At 39.6% G+C, this 23,207-nt stretch overlaps 1 protein-coding gene across 4 annotated transcripts in view; it reads left to right on the forward strand.

Annotated features, from left to right (window-relative positions):
- Positions 1-23,207, forward strand: part of inpp4b (inositol polyphosphate-4-phosphatase type II B) — a 190,901-nt gene that overhangs the window by 40,750 nt on the left and 126,944 nt on the right. The gene's annotated exons all lie outside the window — the stretch shown is intronic.

Here is a 23,207-nt window from a genome sequence, read left to right on the forward strand (position 1 = left end):
TTCCACTTCCTGTTGCCAAACCCTTGGAACCAACAACCGAGACAAAATTATAGATAAACAAAATCTCTAATAGCTCTACTTTTGTGTTACTAAAGCTCTGTGTCATCACGAGCAATGTAGGCTGGAAAAACCATGTAAACCCTTGAGTTTAGTACCGTCAGGAACAATGACCTCTTCTTAACTTATTCACAACTCAAAGCACTTAACACTAAAAATACCTTCGCTCACTCATACACACACTCGAACAGAACGTTTTTAATCTGTCAGACTCACTCTCACACACTGATGAATGCATCTGTTTAGTATTTTGCCTAAGGACATATTGACTAACAGACTAGAGGAGCTGGAGGTTGAACCACCAACCGTCCAATTAGTGGGTGACCCCACTCTTCCTCCAGAGCCACAGCTGCCCCATGTGAAACTGGACGTTGAGGAGGAATTTTGATTGTTCTTGATCTCATGAAATAATCTCAACTGATTAACATTTCTGTTATTTTTTTGTGATCGAACAGTCTTCTTCAGATCATGCCAAAGCATCTCAGTCAGCTTGAGGTCAGGACTCTGACGCGGTCTGTTCCAAAACAAGTTATTGTTTGTTTCACTCGTTTTAGTATTGATTTATTTGTAAGCTTTGGGTCATTGTAAAACCCGACCTCTCAGGTCATGAAGTGCTGTCCTGGCATTCTCCTGCAAAAGTTGAATTAATTTTTCCCTCAATGGTTGTAACGTGGGATTTAAGATCCTGCGTTGCTGTTGGTTTGCGTAGGAGTCCGGTTACACAGAGAGAGGGATTATGGGAATTCAACCTATGCAGAGGCTATGCAAATGCACTTGCATGCAGTCCTCCAAAAAAACCAACAGTACAGCCCTGTGGCACCAACACTATGAGTAATGTGTGAATGCTGATTGGACAGAAAGCTGGCTTGTTTAAGAAAAGCAGTGACAGTTAACCACAAAATACTTCAATGGATAGTTCTCACTTCAATAAGCTCTAACTCCCCCACGACCCTTAACTGGAACAGTCAGGAAAACAGGTGCGGGGTTTAACCGCACTTTGTCCATCCATTTATTTTCTTATCCGATGAAGGGTGCAGAGGAGCTGGAGCCTATCCCAGGTGTCCTAGTCAACATTGGACAGGTCACCAGTCTATTGCAGATCTAGGGGTTTTCCCTTTTTTTTCTATATGTTCTACGATACAGAGGCGAGAATATTGACAGGGGAACAAGAGTAGCTGTCATGCTGGCATTCAGAATAGCCCCAAATCAATACGTCCCTCCTTGCAAAAACCAAAAAATATATAGAAAGCCTATCTGATATTAATAAATGAATAATTACTCCTCTGTTCAGAGAATAGGGAAAGGGTTTTTTTAGGTAACACATTTTTGGAGCAAAAACCTCTACAATCATATAATATCATATCCTGTTTTACCTAAGGCATAAAAACATAACAGTTAAAAACATAACAATGATTTAATGATTTATTGGCAAGAACATTTTGCAACTTCTAGGATTTAATGCAAAAGCATGTATGACCATTACAACCGTTAAACACTGTCCTCACTGCCAAACAATCCTCAAAAGAATGGAAAAAAAAGGCTTATTGCAAACTAGTATGTGGATTCAAAGCATTGGTTAGAAACCTTGCGCGTGGGACTTGCACGTTTCCCACACTCACTGAAATGGTAGATCAGGTACTTTTATGAAGTTATGTCCCCCATAATCCCTCTTATGCTGTATTTTAATCTCAGTTAACTCTCATTTAGGTTAGCCTAAATTAGCTCACAATAGCTCTTTATAACTTCTCTATTAATTAACTTATGATTTGTTTAATTTTGTTTAAGTACATTGCAGGTGCAGATTTCTTGTCTGCGTCAAGGCACACTCCGACCTCTGTTCCCTTTTGGCGCTATATATGATCACTCCTACGCTGTTTTATCATTTCACTGCTTCAGGATTACTCCACGGTTCTTCAAAAAGCAACACTCTGCAGGAACTTGAGCATCTGTTGGGGGAAACACAGACAGTTCTTGTGATGTTGTCAAGATCCCGTGTCACCACTGCCACTTGAAAACACACACACAGACATGAGATGTGCAGTTTAACAGTTTAAAGTTCCTATAAAAGCACAATTTTGCTTGATTCGATGGGTCTGAAATCAATTGTAACAGGTCAAAGTTAACCTAGGACAGCTTCAGTGTGCAGATGAAATTGTAGCACATGGACAACAGTATAAAAAGTTTGCATATTTTAATTTTTGTGTGTTCTGCATCTAGGGCTGCCACAAACGATTATTTTGATAGTCGACTAGTCACCGATTATTTTTGCGATTAGTCGACTAATCAGATCATCATCCATTAGACGTAAAACTACAGCTTATTGCACCAGCAGCATCTGCTCTTATAGAACTATCATTAGCTTACAGCTTTAAGCTTTTAAGGTGCTAACTAAAAATAAAGACAAGATGATAGTTTATTAAATTTTAATGAAATTTGCAGATTGTTTCGGTGAAGTTTAATAAACTCCTTGCTATCTAAAATATAACAGGACACTGGAGTATATTCTGGAGCATCTCACACTTCTGATAATCAGCTGTCTGCTTGACGTTTATTCAGCTGTGTAAAAACTATAACTTTAATCTCAGACAAACTGATTTACTCAGGAACAAATAAAATACTAAAAAAAAGCCAAACAATAACATTTTAAGTTATCTAAGTGACTCATATATATTTAACCTGAGTAGCGAAAGACGGCGGTGGGTTTGAAAACGATTTGCGGGGAGTCCAGTGTTCTCACGGCGCTAGTGACCTAGCCCCCGGCTCGCTAACGAGCTAGTGGGTAACAGATGTCTCCGAAAACGTCGGAGCGCTTTTGAAAATATGTGGTGTCCTGATAAACTGAGCAGATATTTGAGGTTTACACAGCTACATTCTCGCCTGAAAATATGTTAAACGTTTATTTTGTGACCCAGAAAGAATAATAAGAGTAACATTAAAACTAACTAGCTGCCGCCATTGTTGGAAACTGCGCTGGGCCGCGCTATGAATTCTGGGACACAGCTGCTGCTTCTTCTTCTTCTTCTTCGGGGTTTAACGGTAGCTGACATCCTTGTACATGCAATGCTGCCATCTTCTGTTTCAGTCCGTTATTACACTCTTAAATCCTGCCACTTATTCCTGCGTCTTTTGTGATCGTACAAAGTTTCAAACGACGCGTCGACTATTAAATCAGTCGTCGACGATTTTGATAGTCGACGTAATCGTGACTAGTCGACAAATCGTGGCAGCCCTATCTGCATCATTAAATTTCAGGTTAAAAGACCCGTATATGAAGGTTAAAGCATGCTCTGCTGCATCTTACTGTCTCTTGCCCCCGTGATATAAAATAATCAAAGAGTTTTAAACAGTTTAAACTGAAGGTTTAACTTTAACCTAAATGTGTCAAACCATTTACTTGGATTTCTGTGTAATGGCATTAACTAGTGGATCTGTCAGCAGGGCCATTTGCCTGTTGCAGAAACTTCCTGTGGGTAGTTTTTATGCTCGTGTTACCATTGGAAGTTTTAAGAAATATCTTAAAAGATGAACATTGTAATGACTACTATATTAAGATACATTACTGATGTTGGTAAAATATTTACTGCCTTTATATATTATTTTAAGAAAGCCTTGGAGAAAAAAGATATTGTTCATGGTAGGTGTCAGTCAAGAGTTCTTTGATGCACAAGCTGTGGACAAAATATTTGATTTTATTAAGTGCTTCAGTATTTAGGGATTTTTAGCGTCTGTCTTCTGGTCGGTCCTTCACTCTGTCTCTGTGAGTGATATTTCTCAATAGCTCCTGTCAGACTGTCAAAAGTATCACTGATAAAGCACACGACATTTCACTCAAGCTTTGCTTTTAGAGCTTTATGCTTAAAAACAGCGTTATAGACAGATCCTATTTAGCATATTTTTATATGCTTCACTCAACTCATTCCACTAAATAAACACACACACACACAGCAGAGCCCATATACCTTACGCAGACTGCTTTAAAAAAAAAATGTGACCATTAAAACAATGCCTTGCATAGTGCCCCTGCAATAGATCTGCCTTTTCTTTTTTTTCCTTGTACCAAAGCTCTTGCGCTTACATTTCCTCGGCTCGGCTGGGCACAGCGCGCTTGTCTGGGTCTCATTAGAGAGGCTTTCGTTGACACAGGCGTGACCCTGAACATGAGCTGGCACAATGCGTCAGCCCCTAGTTGCTTAAGTGGCAGATCGAGAATCGCTCAGTCAAGGCTCGGTCATTTAATGTTGCTTTTTTTTTTTTTTTGCCCCTTTGCGAGAGCGAGCACTGGGGCAATTTGCTGTGTTTGTGTGTGTTTTACAAATCGGCTGTCAAAAGTTTTACATATCACTTTCAGCTTTGATAGCAGATGTTGTGCCACCAGCTGATTCACTGCAGTGGAACACAACCCCCCCCCCCCCCCCCCCCCCCAAAAAAAAAAACAAAAAACAGAATAGATGCAGCAGAAATGTAGCACATCTGCAGTTTTGTGTTATATGGCATGTCACCTATTACCGTACCCACCATAAGAGTTTTGAAGTGGAAATAAAGGAGGGTGGAAATGGTGAAGATGGGGGAAGGAAACTGATGGAGCGAGGTTTATAGATGACTGCTTTAACATTCGTAGAAGACCTAAGAATTTCATAGTAGGATGGTTTTACCTGCGCCTTGGGCTTCTCATTTAGATATTGTAAGATGACACTGGCTTCGTGGTCATGAATATTTGAGAATGCACACAGGGATGAGAAAATGATAAGTGAGGGAGTGGAGGTGTGAGATGGAGTAAAAGCGGATCTGATATCACCCAGGCGTAAATGATCCCACCCTTGAGCCTAGTTGTCAAAGAATGACAGGCAAGCCTTTCTTTGTCACTGACGTCTTGAGTGCAACTTCGCTTTGAATGGCTCCCAGGTGGAATAAATTCTCCCTTTCATCTTACATTCTCATCACTGAATGAAGAAATATGCTTTGTGATTGGAAAAAAAAAGTTGTGCTTTACAAGGAGAACTCCACTGAAAGTGATTTTATTATTTGCTCAGCTAAATATTAAACATATTATGAATAGTACAACCGTGTTGTTTCTTTTCTTTTATTTAAATGAGAGATAAGAAAAAAACACCACTGCTGTCATGGTACAAGGCACAAAATGATAATTGCATTCTGAATACAGAGCAGCAGAGTATTTATTTTCTTCCTGCTTAGTTTCAAGCATATTTACAGTAGTGTGCAAAGGTCTTGATTCACCACTTATTCCTTTATATTTTGCTTCCAAGGAGTGAGATTTTCTGGCTTCAGGTTTTTGATCCCAAAGTGCAGAACAACATCGTTTTTTAAAAAAGTATGAAAGCAAAAGCTTTATTCCAGCCACCATGACTCAGATAAACAAAGGATAGTTTTGCTATCCTACATAATGCTGTGTGAATTCTCTATGATTATTCACTTACCAGTATTTTGTATTATGCTTCTCTTTGTATTGAACCGGTCCGTGTAGGATGGATTAGTCAATGCTGCGGATGCAAATAAAATAACCTGAGCCCGAATCTTTCTTGTAATTCTTTTAAAGGGATCTTGAGCAATAGTTCTCCAGGGATTTTGAAGGTACAGTCCTTATCCCTGACCCTTTTCATTTAAGCATAAAAAAGTACACTCACTCAACAGATGAACCAGTGTTTTGTCTACACATAATGGACAAATAGCAAAGAACCAGTTTAACTCATTTTGATCTTTGAGTTGAATCAAAATATAAAAAAACATCCCAAAGATAACACATTTTGAGGTGTAAAATGGTATTCCGTACTCCGTGGTATAACACTGACAACAGGTGTTATGAAGTGATGGATCCAAATTTGAAACCAATATTTGGTTCAAATTAATCTCAGTATGTGTCTGGAGACATCTGTAAAACACAGTGGAGGCTCTGTCATGTTTGAGGCTTTTCAGCCAAAGGTGTTGGGTTTCTTGTCAGAATTGATGGAATTAAAAAGCATCTGATTGGCAACAGCTTCATTTTTAAGCAATGATCCCAAAGGTACTGCAAATAAAAATACACTACAATGTGTTAAAAGCACACATGGATAGAATGACACTCGTACATGGATTGACCTCCCCAGAGCCCAGACCTCAACATTATTGAAGCGGTGTGAGATCACCTTAGTAAAAAACAGATCAAAAGGCAGCCCACACCCAAAGAAGAGCTTTGAATGATCTACAAGAGGCCAGCTGAGCTGTTCCTGGAGACTGCTTAGAGAAATTAGCAGAAAAGTTGCCCGTTCAGGCTGTGTTAAAGAGCAAAGGTGTTGTTTTTGCCTTAAATGTTGTATTTTGTATTACCTGTTTTCATAGAAAAATAAAGATAAACACATGAGGAGTGATTAAAGACTTTTGCACGATACTATATATGCAGGTTTCACTGGTGATGGAGATTGAAATGAAAGATGTGGTCAGATGAAGAGTTTTGGGCTCAGTACCATTTTCAAAGTTCAATAAAAACCTGAGCAAGGCTCATCTGAGAGAAGCAGGATGAAGAAAGTTCAAAGAATATGAATGAAGTAAATGAGATTATTTGTGTGTATTGGGTGCATCGCATTTGTGCTCACTTACCTCGGCGAAGAGGCTCAAAGACAGACTGCTAATGACAAACCTGTGTTTGCTGTCAGTGCAAACCTATTACCAAGTGTTCTTGTGCTATAAAAGGATAGGACAGCTGCGTCTGGAAGAGCTCTTCTGTCTAATCACAGCCTCATTTATCCTGCCTTTGCTCACTGCAGTCTGGAATGGATGTGTAATGCATGTTTTCAGTTTGCATTCCTGTAACTGACCATGGTGAGGAATTTTGATCGGTTTTTGTGATGTGAACCATGGTGCGACAAACAAAGGCTTCATTTGAGTAAAACAGGAAATGGAGCATGCCTGGTCATTTCCATAAAGCAGCCATAAAATGTATTCAATCCAATAAAACACAAGGAGAGGGCTTTTTTTTTTTACTGTGCTGCTATAATTCCCATTTCTTTCTCTGGCCGCCAGAAAGAGCCAGATGAACACTCACATGCACACTCACACCATATGCACTTAAAGTATAGAGCAAGATGTTTGATTTGGAGGCCAATGGAGAAAGAACCAATCACAGCTTTATCTCAGACTGCGGGTCCGTTTACCACACACACACACACGCACGCACACACACACACACACACACACACACACACACACACACACACACACACACACACACACACACACACACACTCTTACTAAGGAAATTGGATAGAGGTTATATGAGAGGAGTCCCAAAGTCCCAGTGATTTCCCAACATTTCCCTGAGGGGGGAAACACCTTCAAAATGTTTTGTGAAATGTGTTGTTGCTGAAATCAAATTAGAGGACTCTCGGTTCACGTTCTGCACAATTTAAAAATGAAAGAGTTCAAACCCTTAAACACGTCTTTTTTTCATACTAGAAGTTGCTAGTACTCTTGTGATTATACTAGATAGCTATCTCAATTCAAGAATAAAAATCATACTGCCTTAAACCTTTTCATATAGGGTTTTTATATATATATATATAGAGAGAGACTACACTATGACCACTGACAGATGAAGGCAATAACACTGATGATCTCTTCATCATGGCGTCTGTTAGTGGGATATATTAGGGAGCAAGTGAACATTTTGTCCTCAGAGTTGTTGTGCTAGAAGAGAAACCACAAAAGCTGTAGTTTTGTGGGGTGTTCCCAGTCTGCAGTGGTCAGTGTCTGTCAAAAGTGGTCCAAGGAAGGAAGAGTGGTGAACCAGCGACAGGGTCACGGGGGGCCAGGCTCATTGATGGGGAACCAAGGCAGATCCATGTTGATCCAACAAACGAGTTACTGTAGCTTTGATTGCAGAAAAAAAGTTAAAGCTGGGTCTGATGATATCAGAATACACGTTGCATCACAGTTTGTTGCATATGGAGCTGCATACAGACCAGTGAGTGTGCACATGTTGACACCACCAAAGCACCAACGCTCAGCATCAGAACTGGACCATGGAGGGAAGAAAGTGGCCTCCACAGTGCATCCATTGACTGCAAAGGATTTTCATCCAGTTATGAAAAAATGCTTATATTTAAAATTATCCTTGTTTGTCTAAATAATTAGTCCCCCATTTTCAGAGGTGTAAATTCCTAAACAGCTAATACAATTTTTTTTGTAAAGATGGAAGTCTGTTTTTGTCCCTAATCCAAGAGAGCAGACTCTGCTTAACTATACAAAGTAAGGAGTTATAGTGTATCTGCCAGCATTTGGAGGTGATACCACTTATTTTTATTTCTTAAACCATAACTGCAGCAGCTGGCATCAAAAGTTATAAAGTGTTTATTATTGTTTTATTGCAGTCACATGAAAAAATTTGTGACTTTGTTGGCATTTTTGTTGAGTTTGTTATATTTTGAACAGGCAAACATTTGATCCTCTTTGTGCCTATAGACGTACAGGAATATATATAAATTATGTAGCTATAAAAGGTACAGGTCACAGCGTTTTCTAAGTTTTTTCTGAGAACTTTACCTATTGGCGTGATGACCACACACGGTACACTAGTTATTTCATGGTCGATATGACTTTGCAAGATTGATATTCCTCATTTCAAGTTGTTAAGCTGGGTTGAATTATCCGCTAAACATAAAACTCTGTTATTTGCCCTGAGCAGACATATTTCCACTGTGTGTTTTCCCAGCTCTCCACAGTTTTCAGACAAGCCCTTGTGGGATACTGCTAAGCCTGAAATAAATGTTTTTGAGTCTTTGGTAAACTCTAAGGATACCATTTTCTTTGACAAAAGAAAATGCCATTACAAATGTGTGTTTTCATTGACTCCATGCCATATTGTTTTTCAGTGTAGTGATCCTTGCAGATTGTGTTATTCTCCTGTATACCTGATTTGAGGAATGTTTGACTGGCAGATATTAACCACATCTCAGGAGGCAGTTTGAACAGCTACTGTTCCATGGTGAATTGTCACTCCAATTATGAACTACTGAAGTATGGAGAATCCCAGCCACAGTTAATCCTGCCCTGTCAATAATCATGATGTGTAAAAGACGGCGACTTGACATATTTTTGGCACCACCACTTGCTTTAGCTGGATGAGTGTCAATGTGGTGGGAATTTTCTGTAAGTGCAAGTGTTTACTGCCAGAAGGGGGGGATGGGGTGGAAGTAGACAGGGAAACTGCAGAAAGAGTGAGAGAGCTAGAGGGGACTCACACGCGTGTGCACACACACATGCTTTTACAAGAACCAATCTCAGAGATATCCAAGAAAGGTCTTGGTAGTGATTGGGTGGACAGCTCAGCAGTGATAACCTACGAGAGTAACAGTCCTCAGATAAGGACTGTCTCTTGTCTGATGGCCACTTTGCTTCCCTCACCATCATTGTGGCAATGTCACACAATGTCACAAGTGCAGAAAAGTACTGCTGTTCAAGTCTGCCATACTAAAATTAGTTAAACTACAGAGCTCTTGCTTTCTTCCTGACTTGTTTGCTGGGAGTCTTGCTGTGCACAAAACGTGAAGCTACTGCCCGACTCTTTTTTATGAAGACGCTACCAAATTTCATCATGAGGTCTAAGTTCTGTAATGAATGAATGTCATGCAAATGTCTAATTAGTGCTGTGCTAGTGCAGAATATTAAAATGTCACAGCTATAATAAAACAACTGTTTTGCCTCCCTTATTAAATTAAATTAGGTATGTTCCCTTTTTTTCTGCAGAAAAGTGGAAAAGAAAATTTCACAGAACTGTGTGCAGTTCTCTGAAAAACTAAATTCACACCATGTTTCATTAGCTTTTATCAGCAATAACTGCAGTATGTTTTCTGTATGACTTTATCGGTCTTTATCGTGAAGGAATCAGTTCATTGAGGTTTGTGGGCATTAGCTTATGCAAGTCTTGTGGCCTAAGTCATCACCCCTCCACCACCGTACTTCACACATGAGGTGCTAAATAGTCCAGACTAGTGGTCTTTATGCAAATAAAATAAAAATTTTACATATGAGAATTTTAAAATGAAATCCTAAAATCTATTATTAGCCAATGTAAAGAATATAAAATGCCAGAAATGTGAGCTTGCTTACTAAAATGCTAGCACTCTGGCTTTTTTTTTTTTTTTTTTTTTTTTTTGCTTAGAGGCATTGCAAAGAAATTATCTAACATGGTCTTTTGTGTCCAAAGGACATTGCTCTAGAAATCTCAGATACAATTTTACAAATCTAACCTTTGCTGTCATGTTCTTTACAGAAAAAAGAGACTTTCTTTTGGCAACTCTTCCAAATAATCCATACTGTCATGGAGATTTAATATGCCTTAATATGCCTGTAGAGTCTTACATTTAGCTTTTTAGTTTTGTGCAATTTCTCTGAGCATTGCACAGTCTGACCTTGGGGTGTATATGCTGGGCCGTCCACTCTTGGGAAGATTGTGGTTTTATATTAACATTCACCTTAATGCTTCAGAGCAGCAAACTGCTCAAACCTCTGCTTTTATAGATGTGCTCATGCTTATTGATGATCAATCAATCAAGTTTGTTTGATTAGCAGCAACTGGCTGCTACTTACTAATTCCTATGGTAGCAGCACAGGACTGTATAGAGTCCCATGAAAACTTTCTTTTCTCACATGATTCGTTTTTCTGTAAGATTATCTCACTGACTTTGTATTTTTAGAGTAATATTATTATACTAGCAATGATATTATTTCTTGTAATTAGGGCTGCCACAAACGATTATTTTGATAGTCGACTAGTCACCTATTATTTTTGCGATTAGTCAACTAATCAGATCATGCATCCATTGGACGTAAAACGTACAGCTTATTGCACCAGCATGCATCTGCTCTTATATAACTATCATTAGCTTACAGCTTTAAGTGGTTCAAGTATGTGCTAACTAAAAATCACGACAAGATGATAGTTTATTAAATATTAATGAAATTTGACGATTGTTTGGTGGCGTTTAATAAACTCAGCCGTCTGCTCCTTGCTATCTAAAATATAACGGGACACCGGAGTATATTCTCGAGCGTCTCACACTTCTGATAATCAGTTGTCTGCTTGAAGTTTATTCAGCTGTGTAAAAACTATAACTTTAATCTCAGCCAAACCGATTTACTCAGGAACAAATAAGACAATAAAAAAAAAAAGCCAAACAATATAATTTTTAAGTTATCTAAGTGACTCATATATCATGTTTAACCTGAGTAGCGAAAAATGGCAGTGGGTTTGAAAACGATTTGCCCGGAGTCCGGGGTTCTCACCGGCTCTAGTGAGCCTTGAACCCCGGCTCACAATCGAGATGGTGGGCAACAGACGTCTCCGAAAACGTCGGAGCGCTTTTGAAAATATGTGGTGTCTTGATAAACTGAGCAGATATTTGAGGTTTATACTAGAGATGGACCAATCCGATATTACGTATCGGTATCGGTCCGATACTGACCTAAATTACTGGATCGGATATCGGAGAAAAATAAAAAATGTAATCCGATCCATTAAATATCACGAAAGCACCTCACAAAACTTGCAACACGCCGTAACTCACCTCAGAACGTTAGCAGTCGGAGCAGTATGCATCACGTGATAGAGCGGCTGTGGCATGCGGGACCTATCGGTGGTCTGGATAGCATGTGGAGCTTCGCTAGCAACCCGGCATTTCATCTCCGACAAAGTTATCCTGAGAGAAGTAAAGCAAGTGTGTAAGTCCATCTCTGAATGTTTGTAAAGCATTCCTGCGTTAAGCTTAACAAGCGACTGCCTCTTCTTGCTGCTACTTCAATCATGAAACTGCTTAACGATCAGCTGATCGGCTTTTCTGTCGCGAGTCCGTGTCTCTAGTTTGTTTTTGGCCCACTTTGCACCAGAAAGAGGAAACCAGCGGCTGAACAACAGCAGCACGTTTAAGCTTGATCAGCTGTTGTTAGAATGTATTTAATATTACTTTCTACTCGAGGATCTTTTTCTATGTAGCTGACGCTGGTAACTGTGCAGGGGCGCATCTAGCAAAGTTTAGCCAGGGGGGCCGATAGGGCATTAACGGGGAAAAGGGGGCACAAAGACATACTTTTCTTTCTTATTCTCATTTAAAATGTCTAGCTTTTAATAAATAATTATCTGACACCCAAAGTTTTAATTTGATGCAAAATGAATAGAAGTCCATTACTGTATATAGTAACTATTAAGTCTAATATATATATACCCTAGTAAGCTATAGTACTTTTTCCTTTGGGAAGGTACCATCTGTGCAGTCTGCAATTTTGTTGAAGAAAGATGTTGAATCTATTTAATATTTCTTGAAAAATAATTGATTTCCGTGCATTTTTTTTCACACTGCATCAAATTAAGGTTGATTACGTCGATTAAGCATCATGAGGTGGAGCGTGAGGGGTGGTTCCCTATTTTTTATTTATTTATTTTTGTTGTTGCTGGGAGTTGGAACCCTATTAGTTAGGTTGCTTAATATTTATGCTAAGTACTCTTTAAAATACCAGAATAGGGAGGATGGTGCAGGTTTAAGTTTATTAGATTGATCAGTATTGCTGTACTATGAAATATTTTTTTTGCATACAGGTATAACAGAATAGCTTTAGTGTAGTTGTTGTTTTAAACTTGAGTATGAACTTATACAAAATGCAGCAAGATATTTAAAAAACAGTTTTGTTGATTAAAAAACACTATATCGGATTCATAGCGGTATCGGCAGATATCCAAATTTATGATATCGGTATCGGTATCGGACATAAAAAAGTGGTATCGTGCCATCTCTAGTTTATACAGCTACATTCTCGCCTGAAAATATGTTAAACGTTTATTTTGTGACCCAGAAAGAATAATAAGAGTAATATTAAAACTAACTAGCTGCCGCCATTGTTGGAAACTGAGCTGGGCTGCGCTATGAATTCTGGGACACAGCTTCTTCTTCTTCGGGGTTTAACGGCAGCGGGCATCCTTGTACATGCAGTGCTGCCATCTTCTGTTTCAGTCCGTTATTACACTCTTAAATCCTGCTATTATTCCTGCGTCTTTTGGGATCTTACAAAGCTTCAGATGACGCGTCGACTATTAAATCAGTCGTCGCCGATTTTGATAGTCGACGTAATCGTGACTAGTTGACTAATCGTGGCAGCCCTACTTGTAATCCTGATGTTTGAATTCTTACTTTTACAAGATGGATGTATTTACTTTTCATTTTACCGTTGTTTATTGACCGTATCACTAAAGGCAATTCTGTGCTTTTAATTTTCCATTTTCTAACCTGAAGCCTGCAAAGTACAAACATGATAAATTGATTGTATTTATATAATATCCTAGTTTTTTTTAGAAAGTACCTAAAAAAAACTGACAGCTGAGACCAGTTTAGGATCATTACCTGTAGTTATTTACATTTTTGAAGATTTTAGACTTTGGGTTTGTTGTACTTGATGTGATTTTAATAGACTGACTTTACATGTGCTGGTGCTTTTAATCAGACTTTTATCTGAATTTTGAAAATTACATGTTATGTCTGTAGTTTACCTGATTAATTTGCTTTATATGATTTAATACATTTAATATAACAAGGTAATAGCAGTGTTTTCTAATGTTATTATCCCACTCACCACTAAGTTTCAGTTGGCATTAAGAGAGTTTTGCAAGAGCACCACAGTGATGAAAACAAGAGGAGGAGGAAATGCTGCTCTTTAAATCTCTTGCAGATTTATGCTCCCAGGCTCAAAGAACAGACCTTCCTTGGAATTGTCTGCAGGTGTAGTGTGATTAGCATGCCAGCAGAGGAGCTGCAGCAGCTTCAGTGCATTATCTCTGCCTACCTATGAGGTATAATAGTAAAGCATACATATCATAATTCGCAGTCACTACAGTTATACAAGTAAAAAGCACTAAAACACACTTGAAGAAGAAAAATATGCTCAAGGACACAATTGCAGGTGTTTAGCATGGCCTAAGCATGAGTCATATGGCTTTCTATCCAGGCAGCGTTAATGCCTGGATAGAAAGCTCTATTGATAAAAATAGGAGCATGTCTATCTTCAGATGACTGAAAAATAAAAAGCTGAAATTCCATCTAAGTAGACCTGGTGAAGCAATATCTCTACATTAGGTAACTTGTGTCATGTTCTGTTGAGTGTAGAAGGGGCTTTACAGTAATCATACAAACGAAGTGAGTCAAAGATAGCTTCAGGTTAAACTTGTTAATTAAATTGTGCATAAAAGTAAATTCTGTCTAGTCTTCAGTAGCCCAGATTGAATGTATATTTGAAATTGGCAGATTTCTATCAAATAAGAGGAAAAAGCACGAGAACACCGTCACATTGGTCCAAATTTAACTGATTTTAGTTAGAAGACTAAAACCACTGCCAACTCAGTATTAGGTGGTATAATTAATGTTGATTAGACAGTAATTGGAAAAGCTACAAAAGGCAAATGACTCTACATTAGGGATTCAGCTGACGTCCTTTTTACATTGCTTTTGTAGCAAATGTATATCTTATCCTAGATTGGCTGTAAGTCTGATGTAAATAACAGTTTTTGATATGTTTTTTGTGCTTTTATGATAGCCAGGGATGATAGGAGAAGCATATCTACAAATCCCCCCTGACATCCCCCAAAGCTCTGATTGGGGTTTGCATCTTAGTGTCTTTGTCCACTGGGATTATCAGCCTTGGTAGACAGGGAAGTTAACCTTACCTACACACCAACTAGAAAAAAAAAAGATCAGAAGATCGTACATGGCTCGTGGCCGTGTATGAGATAGTCTCAGCTTTTAGCATAGATCTCTGATGTGTAGTAACACCCTCTCTTTTGCCAGGGAAGGCAATGTGATATACAGATGTTTCACTTTAGTCTTATATTCTGCCCATTCCAACTGGTCATGAATTATGCTCATTTATGTATGTTTAATTTCACATACTACCCAGAAAGGCTAGAAAGAGTGCTTTTAATAAATGGCACATTTATACTTCTGTGGAATTTCAGTTGCCTCTCAACCCTGGGAAGTACTGTTTTTAATCCGCCCGACACCCATCAGGCATCACTGTGTCTTCCTCTTTCATAAATTCTCCTTTATTTCACTGACTTTAAGTTAAAGTTTCGGTGCACTGACAGCCTGACTTATTATACACTTGATTGCTGATCTTTTGATTTAGTTTTCAGCACTGTTCCAATTACTTCCATCAGTTCTCTACTTTTCATACTCCATTACAAGCAAAAAGGAAATAAAAAGAAGAAGAGAGAAACCAGACTTCCCTTATACTATGTGACAATCAGTAAAGCTTTTACATTGAAATTACTCAGAAATTGAAACGCTTTAGGATTAAGTAATTAGATCCTCCCATTTACTCTAATTCAGCTAATTAGAGTAAATGGGAGGATCTTTGCTTAGGCTGCTGCCCCCGCGACCCTGCCCCGGACAAAGCGGATGAAGATGGATGGATGGATGGATGGGAGGATCTGTTTAAAGCGAGTAAAATAAGTATTGAACACATCACCAATTTTAAAGTAAATATATTTCTAAAGGTTCTGTTGATACGGAATTCTCACCAGATGTCATTAACAACCCATCCAATCCACACATGCAAAGAAATCAAACTATAAATGTCCATAAATTATGTGAAATAACACGGGGAAAAAGTATTGCACACTTTTACTAAGTAAGCCTTTGTTGGTGATGATGGCTAAAAGACGCCTCCTGTTTAAATAAACTACATACTTATTGTTTTCTTTGAAACAATTGTACCTACTCCAGGCCTTTTTGTAGCTCCCCACAGAAGTGGTCCTTGGCTCTTGGTCAACTCCTGTGACAAGTCTTTTCATTCCTCTGTCTAAAATCTTCCATGGAGTATCAGGTTATGGTCACTTTATGGTGAAATTGTATTCTTTCCAAATCCAGATTATTGCCCCAACAGTGCTCATAGGAAGTTTCAGTAGTTTAGAAATTCTTCTGCAACCAATGACATCAGAATGTTTTACAACAATAAGGTTGTAAAGGTCTTTGGTGGTGTCCAAATTCATGGGCTTCATCCTCCTCAGGACCCGGCCTTCGCGGTCTACTTGGGCCAGGTCCTCAGAAGGTCGGGTAGGCCGGAAGTAAACAGCTGCGAAATTGGAGGGTCTAGCCTTCTGATTAGCGTCACCGCTGTCTCGGTGGAGTTTAATAAACTCGGCCGTCTGCTCCTTGCTATCTAAAATATAACAGGACACTGGCGTAAATTCTCAACCATCTCACACATCTCTTTAATCAGTTTTCTGTTTGACGTTTATTCAGCTGTGTGAAAACGAAGGAAGAACCCACCCAGGGGATTATTAAAGTTTTATTTTATCTAATCTAATCTAATAACTTTAATCTCAGCCAAAGTGATTTACACACGAACAAATGAAACACTGAAAAAAGACAAACAATAACATTTTTAGGTTATCTAAGTGATTTATATATTACGTTCAACCTGAGTAGCGAAAGTCCGCGGTGATCTGAGAATGATGTGCCGGGAGTTGTGCCGTTCTCGGCAGCTCTAGTGACCCTCGAGCTCTCGGCTAGCTATTGAGCTGGTGGATAACAGATGTCTCCTTAAACGTCGAAGCACTTTTGCAAATATGCGATATCTTGATAAACTGAGCAGATATTTGAAGTTTAAAAACCCACATTCTCGCCTGAAAATATGTTAAAAGTTTATTTTGTGACCCAGAGAGATTAATAAGAGTAATTTTAAAACTTAGTAGTGGCCGCCATTTCCAGAAACTGGAGTTTGGCTGGACCGCGCTATGAATTCTGGGATATGGTGGACCACAAAGGACACATTCGACCCATCCTTCAAATTCGGAGAAAAGAAGGACGCATTTGTCAGCTGCATTCGGAGGAGTCTACGAATTTGGACAGCCTTCGTCACGTAGCTGTGACGTAATCGGCCTACAAATGCGTCCTCAGGAGAATGCAGCCCATGAATTTGGACACGACCCATAAATAAAGAAAGTGGCAGGGTTGCTTTCTAATTACTGATAGATTTCAGGTGCTGTCATGACTTTCTACACCTTGTTGCACCTCCCTTTCTGTTGTGTGCAATACTTCTCTGTGTCATTCTTCATTATTACACATAACTTAATTTATGGACATCTATGATTTCATTTCTTCGCATGTATGGATTGGATGGGTTGTTAATTGCATATGGTGAGAATTTAATGTCAATTGCACCTTTAAAAATATATTTACTTAGAAAATTGGTGATTTGTTGAATACTTATTTTAACCGTTGAGTCTTTATTACTGGCCAGTTGCATGGAAACTAATTCTCCTGTTTGAGGGGGACAAGACGAGCCTTGCTTATGGGGATGCTCCATAAATTATACAGAACTCCTATTTCCGTTGTGTTTTGTGTTTTTTGCGTTTTTCTTTTTGCAGCATTTTTCTTTTTGCAGCGTTTTTCTTTTTGCAGCATCTTTCTTTTTGCAGCGTTTTTCTTGAAGTTGCAGTGCAGCGTTTTTATTTTTGCAGCGTTTTTCTTGAAGTTGCAGTGCAGCGTTTTTATTTTTGCAGCCTTTTTCTTTTTACAGCGTTTTTCTTGAAGTTGCAGTGCAGTGTTTTTATTTTTGCAGCGTTTTTCTTGAAGTTGCAGTGCAGTGTTTTTCTTTTTGCAGCATTTTTATTTTTGCAAGTGTTTTCTAAAGTTGCAGTCCGTTTGGCCTCTCAGGGCCACCGTATGTAAAAGCATAGCAGCTTTACGATTGCCAACAGTGAGGGATAAATCGTCCCTGATCCTAAAAAAAAAGAAGAAAAAACTCATAAAGTTAAAAGACCAAGTCATTTTTATTGACATCAGAGTACTCGCTCTGCCATGTTAGGTTAATGCTACACATGTCTCACATGACATCTGCAAAGCTCTACAGACATGCTGTGTGTAGCAAAAGCTGTCACAGCGGAGAGAAGTGTTAAAAAACGTTTGAAGCTCTTTCCAAAGCCTGAGCCTCTGAAGCGCCTTCTCACACTGATCATATCATTTTTATTGTCTCACAATACTTCAAGCTCCTGTTTAGCTTACTATATTTAGAAAGGCACGACATAATTACTTTGTTTTCCCACATCGTTCCCCCCACTGTGTTGATGTACACTTCAATAAAGTGACTGAGCATGCCAATGAATATTTACAATTGTTGGAAATTAAGTGTACTCGGGGTTTTATTGTTGGGGTGCATGCAGTCATTCGTGAAAACTGTTGTTGGAATAGTGCACGCTCATTAAAAGCAACCAACTAAATCTAAGCAGGGAAGCTAATTACTTTTAAAAACTGCTGAGCAGATGTCTGGTGCTGTTGCCACAAAGAGACGCCCCTTCTTTTCAAGGTAGAAACTTAGTGGAGACAAAATTTATTGGTATTTAATGCCCTTCAAATGCAGCAGATTTAAATGTTTTAGTCATTTTAGATGTATAAGACACCCCCCCCCCCCCCCCCCCCCTCTTAAACAGTGCCATTAGGGTGTCTGAGCTGCCAGAGTCATACAGTACTATCTTCAGTGACAAGAAGAATTAGTCCTGCAACAGATGGGGTGGCCTAATTCTAAAGCCTAATCTAAAAGATCATGGAGTCATGGAATTACTTTAAGAGACAGACACAAGTGAGACAGCCTAAACCTAAAGAATAACTCTGGAACGTTCTACCGTTCAAGCAGTCCACCTTAAGAAGCACACCCAGGAGAATTTATACTGTTTAGCAGAGAAATTGCGGTCACATCAAACACTGGTTTAAGTTTAGAACTTTACTGTACTTTTCGTGAACCTGGTAAACTACTTACAGTACTTGACATTTAAAAATGTTTTTAAATTTGCACATAATGTATATGCCTATACTGCCACTAAGTACTTTATTAGGTAGGAAGGTCCAACTAGTACTGTATTGGACTTTCAGAACTGCTTTAGTTTTCTGTAGCATAGATTCAACAAGGTCCTTTAAACATTTTGGTCCATATTGAAATGACAGCATCACACAGTTGCTGCATTTGTCAGCTGCATATCCATCATGCATAGCTCCTGGTTTAAGATCTGTTGACTGGAGACCATTTGAATACAGTGAATTCACTGTTGTGTTCAGGAAGCTAGTTTGACATGGTTTGAGATTGTAGTAATAAAGAGATGGACAACTGTTGATACAAGGCAGGATGAATCTTGACCAATTTTGGTGAATTTTAACCTCATTTTGCTGTTCTTAGCTGTAAGGAGTGCCACCTGGTGTGGTCTAAGATGTTCTTCTGCATACTTTGCTTGCAAAGAGTGATTATTTGAGCTTCCTCTCAACTCGAAGCCATCGGGCCATTCTCCTCTGACGTCAGCAAGGCATTTTTGAGAACTGCCCCTCCCTGGATATTTTCTCTTTTTCAGACAGTTCTCTGCAAAACCTAGAGATGGGAAAGTGTGGAAAAATCCCGCTAAATTAGCAGTTTGTGAAGTAGTCAGACTAGTCCATCTGGCACCAACAACCATGCCACATTCAAACTCACTTAAATCACCTTCCTTCTCCATTCTCTATGTACTTCTGATTTAGCTCTCAGCATAAAAACTGAAAAAGGTACTTAACTTATATATAGATCATATTCACACAACCTGCCATTTTCTAGTTTCCGGGGAATAGGCTTCACGTAAATTTGTTTTAGAATGAAAGCAGCTGTATAAAATAAATAAAGAAGGTGGAAATAAACTGTTTACCCATAACTCTCTTAACTCTTTCAGATGTTGAGATAATGTGGACATGTGCTATATACAATATTACTACTATATATGCACCTCATAGTACATCCTGCCTGCACGCGGGTGGAATTTGGATAAATGGGCTGTGACAAATTGCCTTATCAAGCCCAAAATAATCACTTGATCCTGAAATGCACCCTTCCACGAAACCTCCTCGTTGTCATAACCTCTCCCAAACCTTCCCCCGAATAATCCTACTCCAATCTCCTCAAGGTGGGATTTGTCTGGATCAATTTCATAATGCATTATTCATTTGAGAATTTAATCAAATATCTCCCTCACAATCAGCCCATGCCTTGTAAACCCGCCCCCACCCCACACCGTATCCTCTTTCTACTCATTTTATTGGTGATTGTTAGTGTCACCTGCAATAGCAGATTATCAGCCAAATAAATTACTGGGTCACAGGTGAATTAGATGCTTGGCTGGCTGTATTTTTTTCTTCTTCTTCTTCTTCTCCAAGAAAAGTAGCTTATTGTAATTTAGCTTCTTTTTTTTTCTCGAGAAAATCCCCTCCTGCCTGCCTTCCCGTGGGTTCCTGCAGCGTAATGGTTTCCTTTAAGAGAGACACTGGTGGAAAGTGCTGATGCTTGTAGCCTGTGTGTGCGAGTGTGTGCGTGTGTGTCTGTGTGTGTAAAGGCTGCTATTTTCCACGGCTAACTGAGCCACTGATGAGCTTGCCAGCCAGGCCAGAGTTGTCTACACTGCGTGAGTAAGCCTCTGGCCAAGCAGTCTTTGTAATCTCGTGTGTGGGTGTCAACATACTGTGTACTCATGCTGGGTGGGTGCAATTAAAACCAAGCTCAATTGAGATGGATTCTGTGATGCTGCAGCGTTTTACGGCAGCAGTTCATAAGTTTCCCCACCAGTTCAAGCACTGCGGTGTGTAAAGTATACAGTTTCTCGTACAGCAGCTTGCCTTTAAAATTTGTTGATGGCATTTTGCTTTTCTCCACCTTCCCTCACCCAAGAGGACTAAAGAGTAAATGAGTGCGGGGCAGGGCGGCTCTTGTCCCTGCTTTGCTGTTTTGCTCCGTTTGCACCGATGGAATTATATGATAATCAGAAATAAGCCGACGCTGCTTCCCCGCCGCACACCAAAAGAGGGTGGGAAGACATTAAAAAAGCTTTTTTCCCCCCTCCCCAGGAAATACAAACATATTTGTTTTGATCTTATCGCTCCCTTCCCCTCTCACTCTCTCTCTCTTTTTTCTTTTTAAAGAACTTAATGCGCTATTCATGAGTGTGCACAACAATAAAAGCACTTTCTGAATCTATTCATCTCAGAGCCACCATGGACAAATTTTGCTTTCACATATTTAGTTCAAAAGGGTTTTTTGTTTTTTGTTTTTTGTGGTATTGTTCCACATCAGCTGGCAAATGTGTCATTTAGGCAACTAATGTGACTTTGGTGTGCTGAGAAACAAAAATAGCTAGCAGCACTTCTCCCACTCTTTTTCTGCAGCTCGTTGTTTACTAAGGCAAGGTGGAGCGAGTCATCTGTGGCTTGCGTGTCGACTCATTTTTACGTTATCCCACCGGAAGAGAAGCGCCGGGAAAGCTTCTTCTGAAACTCCTACTCAGCTAGAGCGGATCCCCTCTTTCACCCCCTCGCTGAGACACGCAAACAGACACTTGACACTTGTTAGTGCAAGTTTTTGTTTTTTTTGTTTGAGCCTGTTGTTACCATGTCAATGGGTGCTTTAAATTCAGTGTGAAATACAGTCATTACAGTCAAAGTTTTTTAGGTGCAATATGCAACTTTCACACTTGCGTGCACAGCCGCACATTGGTGCATACCACTAGCATCCCCAGGCTTCTACCTTTCTACCTATAAAACCCGGAGAGCAGTCAAATGGTGGAAGTGGAAGCTAAATTGGCTAGTCATTCATATGTATATTAGGTCGTTACCTAGGAATTCTGGAGGGAGGGGAGTGGGGGTGAGTGATTGAGGGGGTGGGGGAGTGGAGTGTTTCAGTTTGCCATCTTAGGGAGAAATCAACACATGTCCTTTGTATGTCCTTTGTTGCTGACATTTATTGATGAAAACAGTACAAAAAACCAACCATTTGTACACATATTTACAAATAATGATAAAAAGTGAGTGAGTACATTTCAACATTTTCAGCAATCACTCACAATCCTGGCACTGCCACGGTATCTGTAGTCTGCATTTACCACATGTGTACCTGTAGCAGTGAACACATCGCACAGTGGCCTGATTTTTTTTGCATCTGTGTACTTGGATTTTAGGTCGCAAGCCACCCAAAACTTGATCCCAAACTTGTCAGGTTTACTTGCAATATACTGCAGGAAACAGCACCGAGTCTTTGATGGGAAAAGCTGTTCATCAACGGTGATATGTAGACCAGGGTTGTAGCACGTGATGCAGTTGGTGACAAATGATCCCCACACACTGGAAATTGCAGCGAACTTATCAGTCTTTGCTCGATCACTGCGGGTGGACTTGTCATCAAAGCGTAGGTGTTGCATGATGTCTTGGAAGCGGTTTCGTGCCCTAGTTCCAATTATCTGTGGGTTTCCCAGGTTTGCTGACCAGCAGTCATTTACCGATGGAACCCTGTAAACCCCCCGCAAGATGACAATTGCAATAAATGCCATTAGTTCAGGGAGGTCCATGAACCAATGAACATGCTCCATGCACCACTCAGCAGGCCATTTGTAAATATGTGTACAAATGGTTGGTTTTTTGTACTGTTTTTATCAATAAATCTCAGCAACAAAGGACATACACCCATGTGTGTTGATTTCTCCCTAAGATGGCAAACTGAAACACTCCAAGTTGGTGACTTTTGGAGATTTGTTTCCCTGGATGATTGAGAATGCATCAAGATGAAACACAAAAGGAAGCTCACCGCTTTTAGCAGCTCCCCCACCCCCTCAATCACTCAGTGAGTGATTGAGGGGGTGGGGGAGTGGAGTGTTTCAGTGTTTCAGTTTGCCATCTTAGGGAGAAATCAGCACATGTCCTTTGTATGTCCTTTGTTGCTGAGATTTATTGATAAAAACAGTACAAAAAACCAACCATTTGTACACATATTTACAAATGGCCTGCTGAGTGGTGCATGGAGCATGTTCATTGGTTCATGGACCTCCCTGAACTAATGGCATTTATTGCAATTGTCATCTTGCGGGGGGTTTACAGGGTTCCATCGGTAAATGACTGCTGGTCAGCAAACCTGGGAAACCCACAGATAATTGGAACTATGGCACGAAACCGCTTCCAAGACATCATGCAACACCTACGCTTTGATGACAAGTCCACCCGCAGTGATCGAGCAAAGACTGATAAGTTCGCTGCAATTTCCAGTGTGTGGGGATCATTTGTCACCAACTGCATCACGTGCTACAACCCTGGTCTACATATCACCGTTGATGAACAGCTTTTCCCATC

The sequence above is a fragment of the Rhamphochromis longiceps genome, linkage group LG6 (genome assembly GCF_057381845.1).
Source record: "Rhamphochromis longiceps isolate RC_006_pf linkage group LG6, R_longiceps_female_GT1.1, whole genome shotgun sequence".
Taxonomy (NCBI): domain Eukaryota; kingdom Metazoa; phylum Chordata; class Actinopteri; order Cichliformes; family Cichlidae; genus Rhamphochromis; species Rhamphochromis longiceps.